This window comes from Nycticebus coucang, chromosome X, assembly GCF_027406575.1.
Source record: "Nycticebus coucang isolate mNycCou1 chromosome X, mNycCou1.pri, whole genome shotgun sequence".
Lineage (NCBI taxonomy): Eukaryota > Metazoa > Chordata > Mammalia > Primates > Lorisidae > Nycticebus > Nycticebus coucang.
In genome coordinates this window covers 164,223,703-164,249,010 of record NC_069804.1, presented here as the reverse complement: position 1 = coordinate 164,249,010, position 25,308 = coordinate 164,223,703, and the positions used below count along the sequence as shown (strand labels likewise).

At 43.4% G+C, this 25,308-nt stretch overlaps 2 pseudogenes; one reads left to right on the top strand and one right to left on the bottom strand.

The window, feature by feature from the left end:
* Positions 1-25,308, top strand: part of LOC128577232 (Krueppel-like factor 4) — an 873,632-nt pseudogene that overhangs the window by 20,935 nt on the left and 827,389 nt on the right.
* LOC128577233 (Krueppel-like factor 4) overlaps positions 1-25,308 on the bottom strand; it is a 793,492-nt pseudogene that overhangs the window by 22,073 nt on the left and 746,111 nt on the right.

Sequence of the window (25,308 nt, the reverse complement as noted above, 5' to 3'; positions counted from 1 at the left end):
ATGCATTTCCCCAGGAACAATAAAGCAGAGCTCTTTGCCCTTGCCTATTACAGTTGATGTGCTTGACATAAAGAAGTTTCTGTTCATTCCACGAATCTGCTTCCTGAGTAGAGTTAAACGTCTTCAACCATTAGCCTTGTGTTTAATTATATAGAACAGGCTGAACTGATAGTACAATAATTTGTGAACTTCACTGCGTTAGTCTCACTACTTTTCTTGTCCAAGATTGTGAGTGTGACAGGTGGGGGAAAACGATGGATATCCGGTGGGACGTCATGGGTGATAAATGAGTATATTGTTCTCATGGAAGCTATTCCTGATATCACAACCTACGTAAATGCAGACGTAGAAAAGGGAAAGAAACTCATGTCCATGAAATGCATTTCAATGGAAAGTTAGGAATGCAAATCATCTTCCGTGCTTGTGGAGAGCTAAGGCACGTGAAGTAGCTTCCCCCTTAGCTAGTTACCACCAAATACTGATGGAACGAGAATAATTCATCTACTTTATTTTCCCAGTTCCCGTCAGAAGTTTTTGACTAATGTCACTTTCTCCCTTCATCGCAAAAGCCAGGGCAAAATAATTTTGTATGGAAAATGTTTGACTTTTTTGTCATTACTAGGATGTATGACAGTATCCGTTGTTCTGTATTACAGACTGAAGCTTTGTCAGGAATATTTTCAGCAGTTTATGGCCTTGTGTCAAGAGTGCAAATTGCGTGCACAGAAAGTCAAAGAAGAAGAAGAAAAACTTGTTGTAGGTATCTGGCTTAGTTGATAATTGTCTATTGTATCCAAGTTTCAAGTAACAATAATTCACGCAGAAGTTCAGCAGCTAAGGTTGAGTCCGTGAGCACAGATGCACCAAGGGAGGCAGAAGATGCGGGGACTGGAGAGTGGACATCCTCTGTGGATCGGCCTGTCCCTTTACTGTGATAGTCAGGTCATCAGCTGGAGATAGTATGATGAGGAGGAGGTTTTGCCTTTAGGGCCAAGGAGATGGCCTGGTATGGATTTCTGAGAGGGGGCCAGTGAAAGGCTTGGGGGGATCTAATTGCCAAGTGGCATGTGGGGGTCCATCTGGGGCTAGCGTCATAGTGACCATGAATTGACAGTGAGACCAGGCGCATTGGTTATGTCAGAGCAGGTGTAGAATTGGAATTTTCTGGGTTGGGCTTATGCAAGCAACTTGACAGAGGGCAAAGCTACAGGACAGATGAGCAAGGACAGAGGTGTGATGACAGCATGGGATTTAAGGTGGAGCTGCAGAAAGTGAGGACACGGGGATGGGGTGCTGGGAAGTGAAAAGTGCTCTGCTGAGTGGGTGTCAGTTCTCATACACTAGTGAGCAGAGGTACCGAAATGAGTCACCTGCAAGGTGAGGGAATGCGTGTCTGGATGTTGGGAAGAACAGGGGAGAGTATAGAATGTGGGTCAAGAGTGTGGAGTCTGGAACCACACTGCACTCTTGAGGTCCAGCTCTGATTGGACGATAGGTGTGTGTGAAGCCGTGAGAAAATTCTTTCCGTGCCTCCGTGTCCTCCTCTGTGGTGTGGGCATCACAAGAGAACTTTTGTCAGAGAGGTGCTTTGAGCATCAAATGGGCTACTACGTAATGAGTTTATTGAACATGGCTCAGCAATGTCTCTAAGTCGTGGCTCCTATGGTAAGGTTTCGGTATCTGTAGTACTGTGTAGATGTTGCAGTTTATTGGCATTGACCCCATCCAGGGTGTGACCTTGTGGGTGACTATGTTCAGAGGTATGTTCTGTGCGGGAGCATAAAGTTCATCATTGTTGAGAAGAACATGTGTGTGGATTTTGAAGTCATCAAGAATAAGTCTAATGTATCTAATGTTACATAAGGACATTTTCTGTTCTGTTGAAATTTTGTCTAGAATGATGTTTTCTTAAATCTTACGTTATACTCAAATAGATACTACAGCTTTTTCCTTCTATTTTTCAGGGTATACTTCAACAGCTACAAACGATATCTCAGCAGCTTAACAATGTTCACAGGTGGAGAATGACTGAATTTAAAAAGCTGCTCCAGTCTTACTTAAAGGTCTGTCGTATTTGGCAACACAGTGTATTCTCCTCACACCTAATGTGTGTGGTGAGGATGAAGAGACTGTCTTTCTGTAACATGTTAACATTTGGTTATATCTTTAAAAATCTTAAGCATTTTCTCGTTGGAAATGTTTGGCCCCCTTGTCACAAAAGCAATAAATGTATTTTTATATTTAGAATTTATTAGTGGTTGTGGACATTCCCAGCAGGAAATGGCTACTGGGCCGTGTTCCCCGAAGTATTCCTATGGGGCATGACATTCATGCTTTGCTAACAGCGTCATGGTGGCTCTTTGTTCCCCTCCATGGACTGGGTAGCTGTAGATGAAAGCAGGGCGAGTTCATCTTTTCTACCTGCACCTTGCCGTCGATCTGCTGCCGGTGTTTCTCCAAGAGCAAGCACGCAGCTGTCAGCAAAGAGCATTGCCTTTATGTCAAATTTAATTCCTGAGTATTCCATGGCAGCGGAAAGTATTATTGAAGTAATGACTGCTTTTAAACACGTTTTTGTATTTTTCGTTGTTTAGGGATGTATATGTAAGAGGTACATGTGCTGTTGAGGCAGGTGTGGAATGTGTAGTAATCTAATGAAGGCAATTGTGGTGCCAGGCACCGCGAGCGCTTCCTGTTTCCTTGCCTTACACTCATTCCAAGTTCACTCTCTCAGTTGTGTTAAAGGATACAGTGACTTTCTGTTGGCTACAGTCGGCCTGTTGCACTGCCTTACACTGGTTCTTCATGATGTCCAACTATATCTCTGCATCCATCAGCCTTTCCCACTTTATCCCCAGGCTGCTACCCTTCCCTACCTTTGTCGCCATCGTTCTCGTCTCTATCAAAATGAGATGCTTTTAGTTTTTAGCTCCCACATATGAGTGAGAACGCGGGACGTCTGCCTTTGCTGCTGGGCTTATTACACTTAACTTAATGGTCTCCAGTTCCAACCATAGTGTGGCTAATGACAGGATTTCCTTCCTTTTTCACGGCTCCGTGCTATCCCATTGTGTGTATGTACCAGGTGTCCTTGATCCCTTCCCCTGGTGAGGGACACTCAGTTTGATGCCATATCTTGGTCATTGTGACTAGTGCTGCAGGAAACATGGGAGTACAGACATCTTTTCCTTAGATTGATTTCCTTTCACATAAAGTGCTTCATATGCCAACTCATAGTCCTGAGACAGGGCCCGGATGTGAATGACAATGGAGTAGCCAGGGGAACATTAAGACCTGGTAAATGAGAATTATCTGCTGTGGTGTTGGGAGCATAGCAAGATTTTCCCGGAGACATTGATCTCTCCCAGCAGCCATACACCTATTTAGATCCAATAGAATGCCGCATGTTCCCCTCGTCTTTTATGGGGGGTGATTTAGAAAAAGAAACTTGTTCAAGGGTACCTCAAATGTTTACCCTCCTAAACTAATATGGATGCTCTGAAATTACTATGTAGCATTTAACATTTTCATTGCACCGATTCTCGTGATGCTTGCAGAATAATTTGCTCACACACGTATGTGAGTCACTATTGAAATATTTCTGTGTAAACAGTTTGTTCCTCTACTCCCTAGGAACCATGTGTTCGTCGCTATGCATGTTTGACGAATGGGTTCCTCTAAATGTTCGTGCTAAATGTGGCCTCCTAGGGTGGGAACTGTACTGCTATTCAGTTCCGGCCTTTCCTTGTCCTTCTCAGTCAGTCCCCACTAGGCCTGGAATCCTTACCTCTGCCACGGTGTGGAGTTTCTTTCAGCTCTCACACTGCTGGCCTAGGTCAGGACGTGTCCTCTCCTTGCTTATTCTGTTAAACTCTGACCTGAACGGCCCGTCCTGGGATTCAGCCTTCGCAGGTGTGCGCTGTTCGTTCCGTAACACACAGCCCTTTGCTCTTCCCATCCTGTCAGTAGCTTTCCCTTCTCAGTGCTCAGCCATTCACAGACTGCTCCTTCCCAAGGAGACGACCCCTTTTAATCTTCATTTGCCGCCTTCTCCCCTCGGGTCCTACCCGCCTGTGAAAGCGCTCGCCTTCCCGCCGTGCTTTCCTGTGCTCTTCCTGCACAGCGCTTTTAAATCCTTTTGCTTTACCTTTCACAATCTCCTGCTTTTGCCTGCGAAGTAGGTCTTCTCCTCCATTTGTCACTGCATACTCCAGAAGGTTGACCTCCCTTGCTTTCCCCTGTACAATTTTTACAGCGTTTCTGCTTAGATGTTTTCTCCTCTCCCTGGAATATCGGAGAGATCGTATGTTTATCTTTCAAACTGTCTACAGAACTCAACACACTGAGTTTTACAGAAGATGATTGTGCAAGGAAGGGTAACAGTTTACACCAAACACTATATTTTTTATAATTTTAAGGAGTCATATGATTAAGCAAATCATTTCATCCCTTTCTTTTTTTTCCTGTTTTTTATTTTTATTTTTTTAAACCGTATTGCTTTTATTTACAGGAAAGCCAGCAATTCTGGAGAGCAGCAAGGATGTCTTCCCAAAGAACTGCTCTGCTCCCTCTTTCCCTTTGTTATTTTTTATTCTCACAATAAAAGTAAACATCAGCGATGTTATTACTCATCACTGTATATGTCAAATAGCCATGGCCTCATAGGTTCCAAAATTACACAATATATTCTTATTTTTTCAATTAAATCCTAACCGTATACATCAATGCATTTATGTGGTAAAATGTGCTGATTTTGCATGCACTTTGGAAGGCTTAAATCAAACTGGATAACATGGCCTTCACCTCACTTGCTTGATTATTGTGTTAAGACATTTATACTCTACTCAGATGGGACATGTACCCTTGGAGTATACACCCCAGAGAACTCAAACTTATTAATAAGAAAAGAACAAGTCATTCCTCTCTAGGAAATCATGATGTACTGAATATTTGTAATAATCAATAGGTGTATATCTGATGTTCTGGAAACTTATTATTGGATTATCAAAGTATGGCACTGATTGACATAGAACTTCCAGTCTTTTCCGTTTAATGCTGCATCTTGAATTTAATAGTGTATTATTGCATTATTTCTAACAAAGTGCACTATTTCTGGGCCTCCAAATATCATCATATTTGACTCTAATGACATAGTTTTACATTTCGGTAAATATTTTACTTACTATGGTCTACTTAGAAGATTTTTTATTTGGAGTAAATGACCATCACTTGAATTGTAACATTTACTACTATTTCTATTGTGTTATTACACAGTTAAACATTATGAAATGTGACGGTTTAGAATTAAACTGGGATTTTTGTTTTAGAGTATGGAGGAACTGGACGAGTACCATCAAGATGTTCTCACTTTTGAAGAACATCAACTTGAAAAGAGTGTGTCTGCAGTGCATACCAAAATCATGATGGAAACTGTAAGTATAGAACATATTTGTACTATCAGTGGTGAGAATTTATAGCCAACTGATTTCAGCAGCAAAATATTTTATTTCTTGAATTATATATAATACTTACCTACATATCCAACCATTTACATCTATTTTCATCTCACAGCTTCGGTCCAGCTGGCCCTTCTTACCGTAATGACAATGTGAAGAATGAAGCTGAACCTGAGTGATGTGATGGAGTCCTCAAGCTGCCCAAGGAAGCCAGTGCGGCTTAGGATTCTAGTCTCTATTAGTGCATCTTCTTTGTTATCTTGTTAATTGCCAGACCTCCTTCCCATTAAATCCAAAATAGATCCTAAAAAGTTATGTGAGTAGCAGTGATTCCAAGCTTAACATGTTCAAGCTTCCAGTCTTTTTGGTAGGACCATGACTTTATCTCCCTAACACTGTCAGTTAACTTTTAGTAATGAATGTGATGTAATCTTTCATTGGCTTTAGTCCATTTATGTCAGTTCTGAAATGCAGAGAACAGAGTTGTGGAAAATTATATTGTTTTTCTGAAGGAATATATTTGTAGAAGGGAGAGTCTCTTTTACCCCCAAACTTTTGCATGTACTCATTGTTACGTAAAGAGCCTATTTTAATAAAAATGAGATTTCAAATGAATTATATCCCATAGACTTTCAAAATGTACTAAAAAAAGTTAAGAATATGCCTTTTAATAAACCAGACTGGTAAAAATGATGCAGACGGCTGAATAAGGTGTGTCATTGTCAGCTGTGAAATGAGGATTTGCAGATACACCATTTCCACATACACACACGCAAATACGAATAGGTCACTCAATTCGGTTTGGTCCACTGTGAAATGACACTTGCGCTTAGCAGTGATTAAAAATACTTCATTAACATATTTGTAGACCGAATGCCTTTTCCAATATTTCCCACTTGTTGTATACAGAAATTACTTACAATTTTGTTCAGAACTAATATCCAGTGACTATATGGAAAGTTGGTAGTGTATTCATTTAAACCCATGAAAGACTACGTGTGTGTTGTACCTGGACATTTATATTGTTCCCTTTTACATAAAGATTTCTCCCATCAGTCAAAGTAGGTATTGGTATATATGTCTTGAATACTAATTCGGACTTCTGTGGGTGAAAGCTAGGGTAGCTGCTATTCCTCCTGATATCTCAAGCGGGTGATGGCCCCGAATATCAGCTCCCCTGTTGCAGTGCATGCCTGTGGTGGCGAAGGGGGTTTGGGCTGATGGGGTGTTGTGCCTCATGGGTCAGAACACCGTTGCTGTAACTTTCACAGCCTTTCTCTCCCTTTGTCTGCTACAGCCCAGGTGGTCAAGTAGGGTCCCTGTGCAGGGGGTGCCCCAGTCCACTGCATTGCGGCTCGGTTCCCGGGTTGCAACAGACTTTAGTAAGATCCATATATGAGAAGTTCTGCTAGTAGATCCCGAGGAGAAATAAATTACCTAGAATGCTCTTTGTGTACTTAATTTTGAAGAGTATACTCTTTCCTTATTGAGCAATAAGAGCCCTCACTTGTTCAATATTGCTGTTCCTTGCTTAGAAGAGACATAACATTCATTGCTGTGTAATTTTTCTCATCATTTTGTTATGTAGCATATGGTCTATGCAATTGTTGGATAACATTTAAAATATGTTCCAATGGGAGTACTGATGTCTCACTGAAGAATTTCCTGAGCATCGTGCTGTGTGGCATCCGGTAAAACATATGGAGAAACTGAAAAATTAGCTTAATTATGATTTTTGTCCATGAAATAAATCTACAAACTTAGTGAATTTCTGGTCACAACTGAAAACACTACACATTGCCTTCTAGATACAGTTCACTCTTAGTTCTGAGAGATACCTATAAAGAAGTGATATGGTGTATTTATGGAAGCATATTAACATAAATGTGTATTTGAAAAGTCTTTCCATATATTTTTTCCTTTTTTGGTCTTTCCATATATTATTATAAAAGTTTTGCTGTTTTATCTTTTATTTTGTGAAGTCAGCATTAGTCCCAGCTTTCTTTGCAGACAGAGAGAGAGGTGACTAACAAAGAGAGAGGTGACTAACATACTGGATGTCAGTACTACTGTCAAACTTCTCAAATTCATGACAGCACAACCCATTGAAGCTTTAATACCTAAATTATTTAGTGTTGAAGTTACAAATGGACGATGCCAGTTAGACCAAGTGTAAGGGATTTACCCTATTGGTGGGAGTCAGTTTCCATGAATACAACCTCAGCTCATGTCACAGTCTCAGGGTATCCGTGGAGCACAGACAGCTGAGCATATATCCTGTGACGACACCACCCAGCCAACCTGTCCGTTGAGGGGAGATGGCACTCCAGTTGGGGAGACTAACTATTTTGTGCGTATCATCAGCTGTGTGAATCATCCGCTGAAGGACTGTTCTCTGCACATGTTGTGTGAAGGCAAGACGGCTTTGCAGACACATGGTTGGGGACCTCTTGCAGCTCTCTGTTGTCAGGAAGATCACTTCTCCTGCACGGATGGAAGGTGGCAGGACACTGGGGCCCCAGGGGACACAGAAGAAAGCGACATTGCATGTGTCACACTGCACAGTGGGCCCTGAGGAGGGGCAGGCTATAGCTCCCGGCCTCAAGGAGTATCCAGAGCAGGCCTGTGCTCTTCGAATTCTCAAAGGACACAGGGTTACAGGGAGGTGCCACTATGCCACAGTGGTGTGACTCTGGTTTTCATACAGGCTGATGTTTCACAGGAGTGAGCAGCTACCACGTGTCCACAAGATTAATTCTGTGCACAGTTCACCATGCGGAAGGCTTCCAGCCTTGAAAGGCCAGGTTCATGGGTCTGTGTGCATATGTGAATCAAGCTTATGTGCCTGTAGCTGCAATGTGCCTGCACCCGTGCTCAGGTGGACCTTAAGGCTTTCTGGTGTCCTCTCACACGCCTCCTGTCTTGTGCTCAGACAGCAAATGCTCTGACAGGGCCAACTGAAGCAGGCAGGCAGTCCCACTGTACCCAGGTGGATGTGGACTGTCAGCGCTGCTCATCCCAGACACTCTGACCTCAAGGAGGCAGTAAGGTCTCTCACCCTGGAACCCTCATTTACAGGGCCGTTTAGGAAAACACACTGTTCTCCTTTCACTGTCAGCACACTGATGACTTGGTGAATGTCACAGGAGTGTCCTGAGGGTCAGCGTGGACGAACTGAGAGGTGTCGTGTCCCCTTGTCCCATTTTTCCTCCTCACACCAAGGCCATGGTGCAGTGAGTCACTGACCCAGGCCTGTGACCCCAGAAGGACTGTATCTTCCTCACTTTCCTTAGTGTGCTAAGCTGGAATTGAAGACACTGATCTCCTAAGAGTTGTAGACACTGATCTTCCACCACAACAGGCAGGTCCCCAGTCAAGCAGACGATAAAAACAGTCCTCACTGTGGGCCTCTCCACCTCCCTGTGTTGTACGAAGCATGTACGTCACAGCCTTCTGTCCTGATATCCAGTTCCTAGTTTCAAGTGGAGCATGCGGTGTGTATTTATTTCTTTAAATATTCTACATAGCAGAACAGTTTTGGAGAAGGCAACTTGGAAAATGCAACATCGGATGTCTTTAAGTTTTGTGTGAGGAACATGGCATCATTTATTTCCAAATATTGATATAATCATGCGTAGGGGAAACTGCCGTGATATCGTATATGGGGTAACACAGCCAAGAATACCCTATTATTACCATGGTAGGAAAGTATGACGTAAGTAATAAAGGGGAAGAGGTAGACCTAACACGACATCCAGAGCTAGGCTTTTTGAAATTATCAGCAGTGCCATATTATGTTCTCAATTATTTTTATTTTTTGGGGGGAGGGGGCTTCAGTAAGACATTAATGTCAATGTCTACGTTTACCTTGTAGTGCGGCATTGTGGCTCCTCAAATTTCAGACTTTGCAAAAATGCCCTTTGAGCCACCTGAATTTCAGTACATCAGGTGTAAAGAGGAAGTCGACCAGTAGATGGGGGGTTTATGAACAAAGACCATGATGAGGAGTTGCTAATGCTTCCCAAGCACCCAGAGTGTAGGTATGTGCATAGGCTTAGCTCATGCTCACCATTAGTCCTGTGATGGAATCATCCTCTGGGTAAGTGAGGAAAGGAACAATGCTAGAGAGCAATAATCAGCTCAGGTGGTTTGAGGTCCACATTCGCTTGATTGTCAGGGGCCAGGGGGATTTCATGTGCAGGAGGTGTCGAGGTTCGGTCATACAAAGTGAGAAATGTCTAGAGATCTACTGTAAATGAATGGGCACATAGTTAGCAACAGTGTGTAGTACACCTGAAATTTGTTAAGAGCATATGTTTCTTGTGATGTGTTGTTGACCATAATAACAACACTCCTATTTCCCTCCGTGTACATACTCAAAACCTCACTCAATTCGTTTTGGCTGCACGGTGTCATGAGGAATGTGTGGCTCCGGAATCCCCCAAACTCAGGCTCAAATACTAGGTCATCTGGGAACTCTACTCAAGCTGGCTGGTACTCAGTGACATCCTTTGTAAATCAAGGATAAGAGAACTCCATCTGTCTGGCAGACTCACTACAAGGATCCCTGTGCTCTTCAGACTGTCACAAGACCCAGGGTTACACAGAGGTCAAAGAGGACAGATAGTCTTTATCTTCTAGGGTAATGCCTGTCTACGGAAGGTATTCAGGGAATATTTGTTGAGTGAATTAAATCATCATGAACGAGTCCTTATGGAAATAACACAGAATGCCCACTGGGATCTCCACTTTTGGTGTAACTCCTTTAATTTTGATTTATTTCCCAAGTTCTCAGGCAAGATACCATGATTCCAGTTAATCAACCTAGCACCTTCTCATACTAGCCTCCCCAAAGGATCCTCAACACTTTCCTATTCTCATCATAAACTCATACCTAATTCCCTGCACCCATGTGTGTCCACCACCCCAATGGCCCTTCCACTACTTAATCCCCAGGACATTTCCTCCTATCAGTTCAATAAACATCCTTTATTTCTCTCAGGAGTTGGCTGAAGACTCACGGTTTCTACAACAATCTTCCTTGTCTTACATGAACCTAATTTTATGTCCCTTACTTAGATTTTCTTCATCGCTGAGAGAAACTTGCAGCAAGTCAATTCCTACTTGGTTATGGGACGTCCTCTTCAAACCTCAGGTTGAATCTCAACGGGCGATGTGATGACGGTAGGAGGTGGGGCCTGTAAGTGGTGATGTGGTCTTCAGAGCTACTCCCTCATGCATGGCATTACGGCCCCTGTGAAATAAGCCCTATGCAGACTGCATGGAGCTTGCCCTTCAGCCTTCTGCCATGTGAAGGTATCACATTCATTCACCCTGGAGGATGCTGCCTCAACGTGCCGTCTCAGAAGCAGAGAGCAGCCCTCATCAGACAACAGAACTTCAGTGCCTTCACCTTGGACTTCTCAGCCTTCAGAACTGCAAGAAGAACGTAACTACCATTTATAAATTACCCAGCCTCGGTTATTTTGTTTAGCAGCACAAAATGGACTAACAAGGAGTAGATTGGCACAGTTGAAGGCATATGTCTCCTATCTTTAACCCAGAGTAGGGTCTGGTGGCTAATGCACACGGTGGTGGTGCTGGGGTCATTACCAAATGCCCTCTGCTTCCTTCCACAGTACCCAATACAGTTCTATTTCCACTGCATTGAGTAACAGTTTTTAGGAGGGAGTATGTGGAGTGTGGTGTCGGGAGATTTGGGTTTTAATTCTGACTGCGTAAGCTATAAGTAGTGTAGGAAGGTTGCCAAAGGTCTCTGCTTCAATTGGCAAATGTAGAAAACACTAACTTTATGGGGGTAATGTGAAGACTAAAATCAATAATATAAGAGAAGTGTTTGCTGTTCTGTGTCCAAGAGTTCATTTCCACTAGGCTGAAGCTTCAATTATTCTGGAAGTTAGAATCAACCTTAAAAATGGTTTAGCCCTTCCCTCTGATTACTATGTGCAACAGTTATTTTCAACCGGTGTGTGTCACGACACAGTGGTGTGCTGTGAAAAATGATAAAGATCATTAATAAAATTATTTTGAAAAGTAGTTCAAATCACAGGAAGTGTACATATCAAAATTAAACCCCCTTTAAGTTGATTAGATGAGTATATCATTGTTGTAATAAAAAAACTTTTCATCGTTATAAGAAATAAACACGATCTCATTTCTAAAGTGGGTGGGGTTTAAGTCTTGGAAAATAAGGTTTTGAGACATGCCCATAGATGGTGCATTTTGATAACGATTTGCCCATGAACGATGATGTATGTCAAAATCATTGTAATAGGACCCAGGCTGGGCCTTCAGCCATTGGAAGGTTCCACCAGACAGAGGACTAGGAAGGCAGCCTAAGCCACAGAGTCTTGCCATCTGCCAAAAGTACATGCCATGTACGTGGATGTGAAATCTGGTCTCCTGCCAATGAAAACATTTTTCTATTGCTGGCTTCCAGCTAAGAAGAGCCAATGGCAATGTATTTACACATCAGGAAGGAATGAGAGGTGAATTTTTATTTATGGGCACATATATATGAAGTTAAAATCTTAAAACATAAACTGGAACGGTCCCTGGGGTAGGAGGAAGCCATGCATACGGGCTTTTGATTTAAATCAATCTGTTATATTTTATTTCTTTTCCTAAGAAAACATGTCTGCAGCAACTGTGTAAAAATGTTGACATTTGTGTGTGTGTGTGTGTGTGTGTGTTTTGTTTGTGTTTTTGTTTTTGGCTGGGGCTGGGTTTGAACCCACCACCTCTGGCATATGGGGCCAGTGCCCGACTCCTTTGAGTCATAGGTGCCTCCCGAAATGTTGACATGTGTTCAAAGTATGTGGTTAGGTGGGGTTATATTACTCTCTATAATTTTTTCCAAGTAGAGGATGGGGGTGGGGAGTGGGCATTATTAAGGAGACGACACTGCCAGGTGTGCTGACTTCTCAGCAATGAACATGGTAGAGTCTTTGCACAGAAATAAGTCAGTGAGGCTGCAATAGGGGAGGAACAGATCCCAGGGGAGGAGGTAGTTCAAATCAGTGAGGGCCAAACAAGGTTCTTATCCATGTTCACACCATCAAATATCACTCGTTTCCAGAGATGTTGAGATAAAAAGTAAGATAAAACCATGAAAGGGCAAAAAGAAAATATTACTGCATATTTATCTGATTTCAGGGTAGAGAAGTCAAAGTCTCTAAACTCAAATATAAACGCAGTATTTAACAGAATATCAAATCCTTGAAGCAGAATGAGAAACAAGTATGCTTGAATTTTGTGGGTAGAAGTGAATTTTTTTTTTTTTGAGGCGGTGTTTAACTCTGTTACCATTGGCCTGCTTCACAGCTCACAGTAACCTCAGGCTCTTGAACTTGAGTGATCTTCTTGCCTTAATAGAGTTGGGACTACATGTGCCCATCACAATGTCTGGATACTTTTTCTATTTTTAGTAGGGACGGGTCACGCTCTTCCTCAGTCTGTTCTCAAACTCCTGAACTTAATAATCCACCCGCCTTGGCCTCCCAGAGTGCTGGGATTGCAGGTGTGCCCCACCTCGCCTGGCCCTGTAGAAGTGAATTTTCTATAATATTTTGGTGAAATAAATACAATAAATCTTTGAAATGTTCATATACTTGTGCCTAACCTATTAGGAATTAATCTCAAGGCACTGATTAGAAACATACACAATTTTATCTAAAAGCCCTTTTAGATATAATTTAAAATACAACTTTACATATAAGAAATACTGAAAAATAATATAACTATTCAGTACTAAGAAATTGGGTAAGTAAATTATGACATATAGATAAAATAATATGTACCCTGCAAAGTCATGTTGTAGGAACGATCCTGTTCCTTGCCTATCCCCAGCCTTGCCTGTGCCCTCAGCCGTGGCCAGCAGCCACACTGACTTCCCCGTCTTTCACTCCTCACCAGGCTTCTTTCTGCCACTGGGCCTTTGAATTGCCAGTTCCTGCCCAGAGCTCTCTTTCCTCTCCCCTGCACTCTTGCACCTGTCCCTCAGCGACTGTCCCGTCCTCCCTCACTAGTTGACACCTGGCATTACAGCTCTTTTGGCACCATGTACCTCCTCTCCTTTATGTCACTTGTCACCTTTGCAATTTGTGCGCGTGTGATTAATTAATAACCTGTATACGTCTCCAAGTAGAAAGTTAGCTCCCCGAAGACAGGGACCTTGTCTCTTTTACTTGTGAAAAATAAAGTGCCGGGCGGCGCCTGTGGCTCAGTGAGTAGGGCGCCGGCCCCATATGCCGAGGGTGGCGGGTTCAAACCCAGCCCCGGCCAAACTGCAACAAAAAAAAAAAAATAGCCGGGCGTTGTGGCGGGCGCCTGTAGTCCCAGCTGCTCAGGAGGCTGAGGCAAGAGAATCGCTTAAACCCAAGAGCTGGAGGTTGCTGTGAGCCGTGTGACGCCACGGCACTCTACCTGAGGGCGGTACAGTGAGACTCTGTCTCTACAAAAAAAATAAAAATAAAAAAAAAAATAAAGTGCCTTGCTTACAACATATCCCATGTCCAAGGGGCTTGCTAATTCTTTGTTGACATGTATTGTCAGAGCCCTCCCCTGCCGCTGCTTGTCAGGGTCCCTGGACTGCCCAGCTATCGGCCTGGCTTATCTAGGTGCCCGATGCAGATCTGACTCGGGAATAATTGCTCTGAGGTACCTGAGGGCTGTTTACTTTAGCAGAAGGGAGAGGGGGGGAAAATAGTCTTTGAGGGTAAAGCAGTCTTAGAATAGATCTTGACAGTCTTTAGCAGAACTTAGCTCAGCAGAGAGACACCAGTGCTGCCGTCTCCAAGCAGGAGAGGAGACAGAGTCAGAGTAAGCGGGTCTTTGATAGAATGAGCTCAATCCCGACTGCCTTCTCCTCCAGCCTAATATAAGGCTGATCTCGTGCCTTTCAACACCACAGGTGTAGAGAATGCCAGTTCACCGATCCTCTCAGCTCACGAGCACTCTCATGGTTATTACAAGAGCTAAATCCCTCCCCATGCCCTTTTCACCAAGGTTTTCTGTTACTGAGCTGTGCAGATGTTACTTATAACTCTCACTCCCCCTAGCCATAGGCTATATGATTTGCTGCAATGTATCAATCAATAAGTGAATGAATAATGGAAGGAATCAATAAGCAGCGGCTAGTTGTTTTCCTGGTAGCCCGCACCCATCTCATATACATGAGAGTGTTTGTAATCCATCACTTTGGGGTCCACACCTTTTATAGGTTTTAGTGTTGGTGAACTTTCTACCTAGAGTGGCAGCCTGTTGAGGGCCTGGGTAAACTGCTTCTCAGCCTCCCTTTGAAGACATCAGATCTGGAAGGAACATCCTCTAGAGTCTCTGAGATGCCTGTGCCTGCTCTAGCTTCTTGAATACCTGTGAGAGTATGAACCTGGTGCCAGCTTCTTCTTTATTTCTCTAGTACCCTTTCTTCCTGCAGAAAAAGGACATCAGTCAGTCTTGAGGGGTAATAAGAAACAGTCGCCAGCATCCGTTGACTGCTTACCATGCACCAGCCTGCTGCTTTGCAGACAGTACCCTGATTACTCCCCACAACATGCTGTGAGGCATTATTATTCACTTTAGAGAGGAAGACACTGAAGCTGAAGTTACTTGACCAAGGTCAAGCTGTTGGTCATCAGCAGATCTGGGCCCTAATAACCCTAAATCCAGTTTCTAACTGCCATATTTTATTCAGTGAACAAGACACTGTGCTGGGGTGAATAACATGGGCTCTTGTTTTTAAGGAACTGACATAAGACTTGGAAAGGAGACAAGAAATGAGCACACAGATAAATACGTGGCCCTGACAATCAAATCTGGATAGGAAGAGGGGTGCTGAGCATAAAGGAGTCCCTGTTACCCAGAGTCACACGTGGAATGCTCGGAGGAGGAGGCCTCTGCACTTGATGAAGGCATTGCACTCAGAGAGTTTCTGGAAAAGAGTAAACTCATGTCTTTCTTTGACCAAAGGTGTTCTGGAGGTAAAGGGAGTCGTGAAAGACTATAGTTTCTGTGGAAGAAACTGGTCTTGAGTCTCAACCACATAATCTCATTTGACGTCCCTCCCACTCTTCCTGCAGAGAGACTCTCGGATCCCACCACACTGACTAACGGTCACTGTCCCACAATGCTCTGTCTCCTCCACACGTGTACTGTCCTTGGTTTCCATCCTCTACCTCCCAGTCCGGAGGGTTCTCTTTCATCTCTTCAACTGTCCTTCAAGCTCAGGTTTATCCTCCACAGGGAAGCTTTCCTAGATGACTCTGAACCATACAGATGGATCTCCCCCCTCTAGGACCTCATATTTATCCATCTTCCCACATATCCCCAATCCACCCACCCCCACCCACATCCATCCACTCAATGACCTATTCACCCACCCACCCTTCCATCCACCTGCTCATCTATTCACCCATACATCCACCCATTCATCCATCCTCCCATCTACCCAATAGCCCCTCCACCTGCCACTCATTTGCCCATCTACTCATTCCTCTACCCACCTATCCATCCCCCATCCCCCAGCCATCCACCCATCCTCCCATCTACCCAACTGCCCATCAACCTGCCCACCCATTTATCCATCTAACCACTCATCTAGCAACCTATCCACCCACCCATCCTCCAACCCACCTGTCTACCCACCACATAACCATATTAGTCAGGGTTCTCCAGGGAAACAGAACATATGTTTTCTATGTATAAATTATAATACATATCTTTATAATGAATCACATTACACACACAGAAACACACACACACAGATTTATTTGAAGGAATTGGCTTAGATTTTGATGGAGGCAGACAAATCCCAAGACCCGCAAGTGAGTTGACAGGCTTAAAACCCAGGGAAACCTCATACTTCAGTTTGAATCCGAAGACAGTAAAAATGGTGATGTCCCAATTTGAAGTTAACCTAAAAGTTAAACTAAAATAATTCTTTCTTAGCCTTTCTGTTCTCTTTAGGCCATTTACCCACATTAGTGAGGGCAATCAAATTTCTGTGTCTACCGATTTAAATGTTCATCTCATAGAAAAACACAGAAAAATCAAGAACAATGTTTGACCAAACATCTGGGCACCCTGTGGTCCAGTCATGTTGACACATAAAATTAATTGTTACAGCATCCATGCAACCAGCCAGAGTACACGCACCGAATACTAGGTGCAAAGTGCTGCTACGCTACTGCATTTACTGTATTTGTTACACCAAGATGGTGTCAAACATGTTAGATTTTATTAGAGGAAATTGTCACGTAAAAGCAACTGGGGAGGGATCTGAAGAAGGCGGAGAAAGCCATGAGATGGCAAAGCAAATCTGACATCCCAGTGAGGGAGAGCAGAACAGGCTGGGAGAAGCACTGTAGGTGGAGCACAGGCTAAGGGTGGAGGGACAGGGTCCCTAGGAGCCTTTGAGCCATAACCCACTGTCATAGGAGCTCCTCATCTTTCAGGAATGGCCGGTCTTAGTGTCCTCCTGTGGATAGTCACTGGTTAGAAGCTTCCTGTGGGAAGTGTGGCCTCGATGCAAATGCGTTCCTATCAGGGACCACCAGTGGGTGCCTTCTCTGCAGGGGGAGGTCTGTGAGGAGTTTTCTCAGGGCCGGCATCCTCAGCCTTGTGTTGTTATCATAGCTGGCATCCTCAGCCTTGTATTGTGGCACACACACCTACTTCTCCGTGTAGATTTGGGGAACAACTCTTCATGAATCCCTGGAGCTCTTCTTACAGAGTGAACAGTTCTTACCAGTGGCAAATGAGGACAGGAGTGTGTACACCTTGCTGGCTGTCCCCTTGGTGGTCACTTGCCATGGACTGAACTCCAGCTCTCCCAGTAGCATCCTCATTCCTGCATCCCTTATTGGCTTTTTTCTCCTTTCTCACTGGTTATCCCACTCTCTTGCCTGGCTTCCTGGGATCACCTCCCAGGAAGAGTCTGTCACTCTTACTGATTTTGTCTCAGGATGTGCTTCTGATGGAACTCAAGACACCAAGGGAACTTCTAATAAGGCCATTTGCAAAATACTTTCCTTTCTCCAGGGAAACATTTAGGCTTTAACTTCACTGTTCAGAGAGGAGAGCTCTTCATGCAAAGTGTCACACAGAGCACTCAATAGGCCATGCAGAAGGTCCTTAATTGATACCATTTCTTTTAGATTCGGTATCCAGATGCCCAAGTCGCATAGACAGTTGTTGCATATATATCATGAGATGTCCATGTTTGAAAAATAGGCAATACTTAGTCTGGGAATTAATTTCTGATGCACTTTGCTTCAAAAATGCCAAGAAATGTTCAATAGTGTGAGTTCAAAGCCAACTTTGGCTTTGTGTAGGTGTAAAGTAAGAGGTATTAGTTATCTACATGCATCTGAGCTCTAATGGGAATCACAATTCATACATATCCTGGCAATTTTCAATTTGCTGAGAAGACGGTTCTCACCAATGACAAATGGGACAGGAGTCTGTACACCCTGGCTGTCTCACCACTACCTAGGTGGTGAGACATAACTGAATTGAAATTAATTAAAGGTACAAATCACATGGTGTCCACAAGTCCTGGGCTGACCGAGACCTTGGAGATGTAGGACTGTGGGAGTGTTCTCTGACCCAATGCCTCTGTTCACCAGCAGGCAAGGCTGCCTGGACACCTGTGAGCACAGGGAGAAGAGAGGATGGGGAGGGTGGGAGGCTCTCCAGAATGCAAGAGGCTCTTGAACTTTGAGTTTGTAATGAAACCCTCATTCTGATCTCACATTAGTGCTCATTAAGACTGAGTCCCAAATATGCAGCTTCTACCTTTAGAGCACATAGGACATTGTCATTCTTGGCCACTGCGCACCCCTTGTGGCTATTTGGGGCCATGGGACCAGTTCCAGGTCAAGCATGGCTAACTGTCTAGGGGAGGCAGCTTGAGAGCAATTCTCCAGAGAAAGGGTGAAGACAGAGCCTTCAGCATCCAACTCCCTGGGCAGCAGAGATAGGACAGCGATGGGATGGATCAGAGGCATTTCTGGGCAGGTTCACAGTGTCACTCAGCACTTGCTGTATGCCAGCTACTCTTCCAAGTACTTTACGTGCACTAACTGTTGATGCTCATGGCTACCCTATTAAATAGATGGGACATTCTATTATAATCTTCATTTTACAGATGAAGAATCTGAGGCACAGAGAGGTTAAGTAACTCAACCAAGGCCATACCACTACAAGTAAGGAGTAGAACTGGTTTGGGGAAAATGATCTCTAACTTTAGTGAGAAATTTGCGGTTGTTGTTATTTACTTATTCAGCCAGTTGTCCATTTATTCCTCATGTTTGAGAGCCCTCCATGTCCCATAAATCACACAAATAATTCAAGCACCATCCAAGCCCTGCAGGAGCTCAAACTTTATGGGGGGGGTGTCACAATGCAGGTTAATTAATTATTTAATACAATACTGAGTCCCCTGAGACAGAGAAGTACCCAAGCCGCGAACTCTGCCCATGGGCATTGAGAGAGGAGGCCAGGAGAAGATGAGGCTGTAGTGAGGTCTGAAAAATATGCAGATATTAAGAGCTAAAGTGTAGACAGGCATTACTGACCAAGGGAGCATGGAGGGAAGGCGCTGAGAAGAGAAGCAGGGGGCAGGGAGGAGGGGCTGAGTGTTTGGAGAAGGCTGGGTGGGGGAAGGCTGTGAGAGGCCTGGGGGATGCCCGGGCTAGGGGAACAGGAGTCTGGCTTTACTGGGTTAGTCTTCACCTTGAAATGGGTGGTTCAGGGGAGGTGTCAAGGGGTCTCAGTCCCGCAAACCTCTGACAACCTAGAAATAGATAAGAAAACCGCCCCGCCGGCCCTCCATTCAGCCTGGTGCCACCACCTCTGAGACTCAGGTAGGTTGGAAAAGGTTTGTTGAGCCAAGCCCACAGTCAGGGAGGAGTTAAATCCCGAAGAATTACAGGAGCAACTTTACTGTTGGCTCAATAAGAAAACAGAATCACAGAATCAAAAGAAGGAGGTGTTAGCAGAGCAGGTGCCGGACGCATTGCTCTTATCTCTCTGCCTCAGCCTGTCCTGTCCTGTCAGAATCTAACCGTGGTCCCCTGCAGGTCTAGGGCCCACTCCCAACTTTATCAAAAGCCCTTGCTGCTGGATCACTGCCCCTGCAGGTGGGAGTGGACCCCAAACAGGGTGAAGTTCATCGTTCCCTCCCAGGTGACTGACTGCGTGATTTAACTGTTGATGATGTAATAGGAATCCAGGGGAAACATTGCCAAGAACTAGGACTCCTGGTTGATTTCATCACTAAAGGGTCAATATGATTAGTCAGATTTCCAAAGGGGCCGTGTGACCCTAACACTGCTAAGAGCCCTAGGGAAGCAGGAGCCCTGTCTAAGTCACCATTGCATCTTCAGTGCTCTGATGAGTGCCTGGCAAACAGTAGGTGCCTAGTAACTGCCTATTGCTTCTTTTGTTTTATTCCACTGTCTGTTTCTCTCTGATGGACCGGGATGGGATGGATCAGAGGCATTTCAAACATTGGTACAATAAATGAATGAATGAATGAATGCCAGAATGAGTTAACAGAATCACCATGGGAGGGAGTGAACTATGAGTCAACTATCACGGAATTCAACTTTTACTTAATGGTGACAGCTAAAAATTGATGTACAAAAAAGGGCTGAGGGAAAGGGACAATGAAGGCAAACTCTTAGGCTTGGGGTCTGAGAAACTTGGGGTCATGGTGTCTTGCACTGAGAATGGGAAGGCTCCAGTAGGAGTGGATTTGGGGTACAGTATTGAGTTCTTTCCAGGGGTTGTCCCTGTCAGCTATGTTGACATTTGGGGCCAGGAATTGTTTTTCGGGGGCAGCTGTGCTGTGCGTGGACGATGTTTAGCGGCTTCCCCGGCCTGCCCACTAGATGCAGGCAGCACAGTGATTTTCAACCCTAGTGCTGGGAGAGGATCTTAGCTGTGCCATGAGAAAATTTAAAGATCATTAATTAATTTTCAAAAGAAGTTCAAAGCACAGTAAAGATATATATATATATATATATATATATATTTTTTTTTTTACTTGTTTTGGATCAACCCAATGCATGTGTGCTGCGAAAGTTTAAGCATAGGCTCCAGAGTGCCGCGAGATAAAAAAGGTTGGAAAATACTGGTGTAGCACATCCCTTTCCCTAGCTGTGAGTCCAAAAATCTCTCCAGATAGGCTAAATGCCCCCTGTGACCCTGGGAGAATGCCAAGGATTGGGGAGGGGAGTGTCAAGGATGGAGGGGTGCCTGAGAGAGGCATACATTTTAGCAGATGAGATTTTAGAGTAGGTATTCAGAACTTTCTGGCAAATAGAATGATCCTGAAATGTATTATTCTTGCTTTGAGAAATTATAAAGGCAAGAACCAAGAGGAATTTGGACACCCTGTGAGATGGAGAGAGAGGAGGACCTCGTTGGGAGAGGTAGTTCAGGCACTTAGCATTACTTAACAACTCTGGGCCCATTTCCTTGCTTGTCACATGGGGCTAATAGCACCTGCCTCTTGGAGATGAAAAGATAAGGTGTATGTATGGAAATATCTATATAAGCTACTTAGCACAGTGACCAACATAGGGCAAGAGCCTGGGGAAGCATCCTAATTGTTGTTCCTATTATTAATAGCAGGTTTTATGTTGGTGCTTCCTGCTGGGAGCTGAGAAACTAACAGTAGGCCCCCTAACGCTGTTTTGAGTGTATCATCCTAATTGAGATCTGCCCAAGCCTTCCTGTGGCAGGATTTGGGACTAAAAATGTCGTTGTCTAGGCCAGGAGAGGTGGCTCACACCTGTGATCTTCACACTGGGGGAGGCCCAGGTGGGAAGACTGCTTGAACCTGAGCAAGAATGAGAACCATCTCTACTAAAAATAGAGAAATTATCCAGGCTTTTGGTAGGCTCCCGTGCTCCCAGCTACTCAGGAGGCTGAGGCAGGAGGATCACCAGAGCCTAGGAGTTTGAAGTTCCTGTGAGTTATGATGATGACGATGCCAAAGCACTCTACCTGGGGTGACAGAGCAAGACTTTGTCTCAAAACACAAAATAAAACAAATAGCAATGGGAAAGCAATTGTCCTGTCACAGAAAAGGTTATGACAACCCTGTAGATATTTTTATATTTTAGCCCAAATGTAAATGGTAGCCTGTTCCTGGCGGGGACAGCAAATGGGTGGGACTCACCTAGGTAGATACATCAGGTCTTCAGTGGAGAATATGACCTTTCAGTATAGAAATACTTCATTTATTTTATTTTATAATTTTTAATACAAAATAGCATTCCTTTGCTGGCTTGTATAAGACCAGCCACTGTCTCAGATGCATGGTGTACAAGTAGCCATCCAGCAACCAGTTAAGTGTGTACTTATCTTATCCCCTTCCCACCAAGGAAGAAAATGAGGCACAAAGAGGGTGGGTGCTTGCCAAAGTCACACAGCTAAGTGGCAGGGTAAAGATGTAAACATACACATTGTTCCTCTGTGCCTGAACTTCTTCTTTTTTTTTTTAATTAAATCATAGCTGTGAACATTAATGCTATCATGGGGCACCATACACTGGTTTTATAGACCGTTTGACACATTTTCATCACACTGGTTAACATAGCCTTCCTGGCATTTTCTTAGTTATTGTGTTAAGACATTTACATTCTACATTTACTAAGTTTCACATATAACCTTGTAAGATGCACCGCAGGTGTAATCCCACCAATCCTCCTTCCTCCACCCCCCAACACCCACCCTCCCCCCCTTTCTCCCTTCCCCTTATTCTTAGGTTATAACTGGGTTATAGCTTTCATGTGAAAGCCATAAATTAGTTTCATAGTAGTGCTGAGTACATTGGATACTTTTTCTTCCATTCTTGAGATACTTTACTAAGAAGAATATGTTCCAGCTCCATCCATGTAAACATGAAAGAGGTAAAGTCTCCATCTTTCTTTAAGGCTGCATAATATTCCATGGTGTACATATACCACAAATTATTAATCCATTCGTGGATCGATGGGCCCTTGGGCTTTTTCCATGACATAGCAATTATGAATTGGGCTAAAATAAACATTCTGGTACAAATATCTTTGTTATAATGTGATTTTTGGTGTTCTGGGTATATACCTAGTAGAGGAATTATAGTATTGAATGAAAGATCTCTATAAAGAAAGTATGAACCTCTAAGAAAAGAAATAGCTGAAAATGTTAACAAATGGAAAAACATACCATGCTCATGGCTGGGAAGAATCAACATTGTTAAAATGTCCATACTACCCAAAGCAATATACAATTTTAATGGAATCCCTATTAAAGATCTACTGTCATACTTTAAAGATCTTGAATAAATAATACTTTGTTTTATATGGAATCAGAAAAAACCTCGAATAGCCAAGACATTACTCAGAAATAAAAACAAAGCAGGAGGAATCATGCTACCAGACCTCAGACTATACTATAAATCGATAGTGATCAAAACAGCATGGTACTGGCACAAAAATAGAAAAGTAGATGTCTGGAACAGAATAGAGAAGCAAGAGATGAATCCAGCTGCTTACCCTTATTTCATCTTTAACAAGCGAATTAAAAACATTCAGTGGGGAAAAGATTCCCTATTTAACAAACGGTGCTAGGTGAACTGGCTGGCAACCTGTAGAAGACTGAAACTGGACCCACACCTTTCACCATTAACTAGGATAGACTCTCACTGGATTAAAGATTTAAACTTAAGACATGAAACTATAAAAATACTAGAAGAGACTGCAGGGAAAACCCTTGAATAAATAGGTCTGGGTGAGTACTTTATGAGGAGGACCCCCAGGGCAATTGAAGCAGCTTCAAAAATACACTACTGGGACCTGATAAAACCAAAAAGCTTCTGCACAGCCAAGAAAACAATAAATAAAGCAAGCAGACACCCTTCAGAATGGGAGAAGATATTTGCAGGTTATATCTCCGACAAAAGTTTAATAAACAGAATCCACAGAGAACTCAAACGTATAAGCAAGAAAAGAACAAGTGATTCCATCGCAGGCTGGGCAAGGGACTTGAAGAGAAACTTCTCTGAAGAACACAGGCGCATGGCCTACAGACATATGAAAAAATGCTCATCATCCTTAATCGTCAGAGAAATGCAAATCAAAACTACTTTGAGATATCATGTAACTCTAGTAAGATTAGCACATATCAAAAAATCCCAAGACCAGAGATGTTGGCATGGATGTGTAGAAAAGGGAACACTTCTGCACTGCTGGTGGGAATGCAAATTAATGCATTCTTTTTGGAAAGATGTTTGGAGAACACTTAGAGATTTAAAAATGTATCTGCCATTCAATCCTATAATTCCTCTACTAGGTATATACCCAGAAGACCAGAAGTTCAATCTTTACAACTATAGTTCTTTGGGTAAGTTTCACTTCCACACCTTCCAAAAATACACAGGGCTATCTCTGCCAGGAGGACAGGGAAGAACCGTGAGCATCAGGCGACCCTGTGTAAAGATGTTTTCTGCTCAACATGAGCCCAACATGACACAAAGAATCCACCAAGTTACTAAAAGGGACTGGAGTGTTGAAGGTTTGAGTAATCATTCTAAGCATCTTTGCCAGTAACCCTCAGACACTGCAATTCAAACAAATCATTATTTAGGTAGGAAACCTCAGCTCCATTGTCTTTTTAAAGAGCAGAGGAATGTAAACGCCAACAGAAAAATATTAAGTTCCCATTATTGCTTGTTTATTCCAAGTTCTTGTTCGGGTGGTTGTGATATCTGAAAAACTACTCCAATTTGCAGGAAAAATCTTCTAAGAACAAGCACAAAGTTCAGGGACCAAGTCAAATTGCACAATTTCACATAACAGGGGGTAGCAGAATGATGCACGAGCTTTAAACTCGGGGGAGAAAATGAATTTCTCCGTGAGTAGTGCCTGCGTTGCAAAGTACAGAGCCTGAAACTGCCTTTCCATGAAACCCTGGGTTGTGTGCACGGACAGGGAGGAAAGGCAGAGGCTGGGACAAGCAGTTACTCTACGGATGACTACACTGACTGAGACGTTCTCAAAAGAGTCACTTACTACCAACACTTTTCACACAGTTATCTATTCTTACTGTGAAAACATTTTCCCAGTACATGCCTTTGACAAACTTTTAGTAATTCAGCCATGTTTTTCCTGGGTAATAAGCAAAAGAAAGAAACAGGGCAAGTATTAGAGTTGAATGTTTTTAAGATAAGGGTTATTGAAATTGTATCTTTTGTTAAATAAAAAGCTTTAGGGAAAATTCTACTTAAATGTAAAATAGTTGTAAGTTTCTAAAGTGCAGTTACCCCCCCGTATATAAACATTCTCTCAGCAAAGCTGTGTGCGTCCCACACGGAGAGTTCAGTTTACACTTTCACTCCGCCTTTGCTGTATTTCATTAATCCTGAACACTAGTCTGCTGCCTATTTTCTCTTCCCCCCCCAAGCCCCACAAGATTCAGGGGAGCCGTATGACATACTATGACAAGAAAGCAAGTTGCGGAGTAAGACGGATGGGGGTTTGGAGTCCTTCCTGGCTACATAGCTGCTGGCAGCCTTTAGTCACTTCTCCTAGCTTCCCCAGCCCACAGTTCCAGGGACATGCATCTGGACACAGGACATGTGACTGGTGGTAAACAGCGGTACAGCACTGAGTGGCATCAATTGCCCTGCCTCCACAGGGTCCCACGTGCCGCCAAGTACCTAAAGTGACAAGTATTAGGCCACCTGAGTTGGTATTTGAAAACCTATTCAGATTGACAGCAAAACCACCCATTTTCTTATATGTGAGCTGTAAGCTGCTTTGTTTTATTTAAAAAGTATAGT